This window comes from Nanorana parkeri, unplaced genomic scaffold, assembly GCF_000935625.1.
Source record: "Nanorana parkeri isolate BGI_ZX_2015 unplaced genomic scaffold, ASM93562v1 scaffold3807, whole genome shotgun sequence".
NCBI lineage: Eukaryota > Metazoa > Chordata > Amphibia > Anura > Dicroglossidae > Nanorana > Nanorana parkeri.
Window position 1 is genome coordinate 6,068 of NW_017310075.1, and position 4,758 is coordinate 10,825.

General features: G+C 51.8%; 1 long non-coding RNA gene across 1 annotated transcript in view; it reads left to right on the forward strand.

Annotated features, from left to right (window-relative positions):
- Nucleotides 1–354: 354 nt before the first annotated feature.
- Nucleotides 355–4,758, forward strand: part of LOC108803504 — a 17,455-nt gene continuing 13,051 nt past the window's right edge. Inside the window, exon 1 of the long non-coding RNA XR_001942287.1 lies at nt 355–366. This is a non-coding gene — a long non-coding RNA (uncharacterized LOC108803504). The remainder of the gene's footprint in view (nt 367–4,758) is intronic.

Below are 4,758 nucleotides of genomic sequence, written 5' to 3' on the forward strand. Positions count from 1 at the left end.
GTGTCGGTTGGGGGGGGGGGGGGGGGGGGGGGTATTGGGATCAGGGGACCTTTTCACAGACAATGTGCCAACCTACAGAACCCTGAGCACTATTTATATCCAGTGATCTGGCTGAAGGTCCCATATGACGCCCTGCTAAGTCTCCTGAGGAGGATATTAGAGAAAAGAGCGCATCCTTGTAAAAGGTGCCCATACACTGCACGATTGTCATACGAGAATCGCGGGAAATCCTGCGATCGTACAAGAATCGAGCAGTGTGAATGAAGACGTGCGCCCGTACAGTAGAAATGGTCGCACGTCTTTTGTCTCTAAGGAGCACGCTAGAAAACCAGCCGAAAATCGTACGATTTTCAGCTGGTTTGAACGGTGCTCGGGAGACAAATGGCGAACGGGCTGTTGTGCGCACACTGCCCGTTCAGCATTGGTCATCGGAAGCCCGCCCCTCAAGGGAGCGGGCTTGCGATGATCGCAAGTACAATCTACCTGTCCAAGATGGGCAGATCGTACGTTTTTTTGTTTAAAACTACTTTACAACCCTCGCAAGCCTAGGTCTTGCGAGGGTTGTAAAGTGTATGGCCACCTTAAAGGTGCCCATACACTGCACGATTCTTGTACGAGAATTGCGGGAAATCCCGCCATCGTACAACGTACGGAAGGCGTGCTACCGTTTCTACTGTACGGTTCCACGTCTTCTGTCGAACAAGCAGACTTGAAAACCCGCCGGGAATCGTACGATTCTCGGCGGGTTAGTGGCCTGCTTGTTCGACAACTGCCGAACGGGCCGGTGTGCGTACGAAAAAAAATTAAAACATTTACAAAACCATTCATAATTCTGCCCAGAGCTACATCACCACATCTCATTATCACCCCAACCGTCTTCTCTTCTCCTCCCAACACCTTCTGCTCCCTTGCAAAGTGCATTGCAGCTTACGATGAGAATGCAAAACATGCGTTGACCCTCCTGCAGCTTGTCCTCCCCTCTCCCCCAATGGTGAGATTTCCCCCAGTAATTCATTGCTGTCCCTCCCCCTCCCAGGGGTCACCTTCTCACAGCTGAACTCCCATCATAAGGTCCTTATTCTATATTATGGAGAATCCATCTGGAGAGGGCGACACCATCATCTGGCTTTGTAGTGGCCATGGGAGGCGGGGAGAACCAATGCTTCTCATTGATCTCAATGCTTCCCTCCTCGAGAGACACATGGAGTATCAGAAGTATAGACCCCACAGAGCCCACCACAGATCCTGCAAAGCCCCCCATAGATCGTGGAGACCCCCTGAGACCCTGCAGTCTGATGCATCTCAGGGGGGCTGTGCAAGATCTGTGGTGGGCTTTGCAGCCTGCAGAGCCCCCTACGGATCCTGTAAAGCCCCCCACAAGGTATTGCACGGCCCACCTGCAACTCTTTGGTGGGCTGTGCAGAACCTATGCTGGGCCCTGCCAGCACAGTCGTCCTACCTGGCAAAGGAAACCCAGCCCGAGCCTCGGCGACGCCTCCATCGCAGTCTCTGGTCTTGCATCCTCCGTTGTAGTCTTCAGCCCCGCCTCTTCCATCTTCTCTATCTCCACCCCCCTGCCTCTCCGTCCCCTCCTGCTCCCCCGTCCGCCACTTTCTCCCCGTTAACATTAGGCAGCCAGGCTACTGGTTTCTGTGCAGCCCGGCTGCCTAAATGTTTGGGGGGGATTTTTGCTGCCCCCTGGAAGCTGCTACCCGAGGCAAACGTCTTGTTTGCCTCATGGCAGATACCGCCCTGATGACAGGACGAAGAGGGAGTCAAGATTTGGGTACGAGTTCAGCGGATGTTCTCTGCTGGTCAATGAAGGTGATCTGCTTATGGACAGTGTCAACATACACTCTTCCAGTGTTGCATCATTGTTTCTATCACTCGGGTTTGTAACAGTTAATTGAACACCGAAACCTGCAGTGAAGGAACAATTTGTGCACCAGCCAGAGCTCCATGTTCCGAGGGTGATGGCCCCCCTAAAAGTTGGTTCAGAGAAGGGCAGTTTTCAACTCGGAGGTCAGAGCCCCAGTTACCGCTAAATCACTAATTGGTCAAGTCGGTCTAACCATTAGACATATAGAAAACCCATGACCTGGATGTGCTCCTCTCACCCCATATTCAGGTGTTCACGTAGATCTGCGGGCCAGCGAGCCAGAGACACCGGACCAACTTGAGCAATGACAAGGAGCAGGATTGTTGGAAAGAAAACATTGCGCTCAATTTAGTTTTCTTTCATTTGAACCAATGGCCAATATTTCCAGACAATCCTCTGAGGTCCAGACTCTCTGCAGAGGTAGACGCATCAAATGTGAAAACCAACATATGTCCCCGTTATAGCATCAAATCCACCCCGCATGTTCCTTCTCCACTTCCTGATTTATAAATGCTGCAATTTCAGTGGAAGAAGAAAAGAGAAATTCAAGACAGCGAGAAGCAAAATCTCCTCCGGAGGGCACCCGGCTTGATGGGTACTTGGTCTGGGACTGGACGGAGAGACATTTCATGTTACACATGGCAGCAGATACAAGCAGAGCAGTAACAGTGATATGTGGGGTCATCTTCTGTGCCTCATACCCCAAATCAGCCATGTTCCCTTCACACTGAGAGCACTACAGGGGCGGCCATTGCTTTCTCCTGAACATGTCCACCACCAGCTGAGCCGAGCACTGAATCTGTTCCCCCCATGCAGAGCAAAGCACCACAGTCACCAGACTCTCATCCTCTCTCCCCCACTCCCGGGAGCTAGAAGAAACCATCTGGTACTTCCAGGCATGGAGGAGCATGTGACATCACTGGGCCAATAGGTGCTGTGCGATGGGGTGTCCATAGCCCTGTGCAAGTCATGATTCCGGTGACTTTCCTGTCACTTCTACTCCTGAACAGAGCGCAGGGAAGGCCGGTGTATGAGGCGGCAATGAGGTTCTGTTCTGCATGGGCAAAGCATGGACTGACGTTGGGTCACCGACCTCCAACACGCATGTGGTCAGACCTCCCAACTAAAAAGGAGGAGCGGAGTGATTGTGGGGGAATGTCACCAGCTATGTAGTCTGATATTTCACCAAAGCTAAAAACTAATTGTGATAGAGATAAAAAATATAAAAGTATTATAAAATATCAGAGATTACACACCCCGCTCACCCCTGACCGGACTGAGTGGGCATTCATCAGTGTCAGGTGTTGGAGGTCGGAGGTCCGATTCAGCTCTGGGAGGATCTGATTGGCCGCTTTGACCAATGCAGACGCCGCCAGTTCCACCCTCACACATAACGTGGTCTAGTATTGTATCCTCACCGCCGGCCACTTACCCCAGGGATCCCAGCAATCAATAATGCAACCGACATCGCAGCACTTCTGTATGCCGGGACAATTCGAGTCGAAGTCGCACGTCTTGAGGATGGGGTACTCGCAGGCGACAAAGGTGTTCACAATGGGGCAGGAGCCAAACTTCACCGCTGTAAGGAAAGACGTTCACCGTTATCTGCGTCTCCCGGGAACACCTTCTATACACATCTCATCGTTTCCTTCTACAATCTCACATTCCAGGTCTTGGGATCATTTCATGTCTGACCCTCCCCCCTCCCCCGTGTTGGGTACATTAGGGAACTCTTAAGATTTTGTTTTGCTGTGTCTCATTGTGGAGATATCCGGACCCCAATGAGATGCCGCCAGGGGAAACCGCATTGGAGCTCATTCCAGAGATGACCCCTGGATACATTGCACTACAAAACCATCATGGTCCACTTTTCATTCTATTCCCCCCACCAGCCATGATCTGCCAGAAGCACAGAGACCCAGTGATGACATCACCGAGTCTAAAATAAGGTGTGTAATGGAAAGGCTTTATTTAAGGACTGAACCAGGGAAGGTAAGATAGAGTGAGTATAGCTGCCAGAGTCGGATATCCCACAAGGCCAACCAAGGCCCGGCCTTGGGGCAGCAGGGGTGTGGAATTCCTATCTCCCGATGCCAGGGACATGGAGTTCCGGGCGCCGGGCAATTGTTTTCTACATTTAGCCCGGCTTTGGGCAAGTAGAGCTAAATGTACAGCGGGGAAGCTGACGCCTGTTTTGTACAAGTAATCCCGGCAATGTCACTGGGACCACTTGTATGCAGCCTGCAGGTCTGCCATTCTCCATGTGGTAGGGGCAGTAGGAGGTCATTGGAGGATGAAATAGGTGCTTTCCTCTTCTCTTATTGAGAAACTCCTACAGCCTGGTTTGGCATTTCAGTAGGTGTCCAAGCACAGTGCCCGAGTATAGAGGCCAGATTTGCTATGATGGAGGGTGGCACACGTGATTGGGGAGGGTCAGTTCCCAACAAGCAGCTATATTTGTGTTATGCAGGTGTTGTGGTCCACTTACATCCAGGCTCTGTGCACTTCCTGCGGCAGTAGGTGGGGCAGCATTTCTTCGTCCCCTTACATGCAGCGTCATCCTTGCACAGGTTCTTCACTTCAGTACGGTCACAATAGGGAGGACGCTCCGGAGCTCCAGGACACGAACCCTTCTTTGGCACTGGAGAAGCAGAAAGACCATTTATGACACGAGATGTATCCGGACAGCCACAGGCCGCTCAGCCTCACATCAATGATATGCAACGTATGAGGGAATGGTCAGAGACTTCAGAAATGTACATGTGATAAGGGCACCAGAAGTACTACCCAGCATGGATTTATGGAGGACTGGTCATGTCAGACACATTCTATGAGGGGAGTTCTGGGGGGGGGGGGGGGCAGAGACTTCCCAGGAGTTG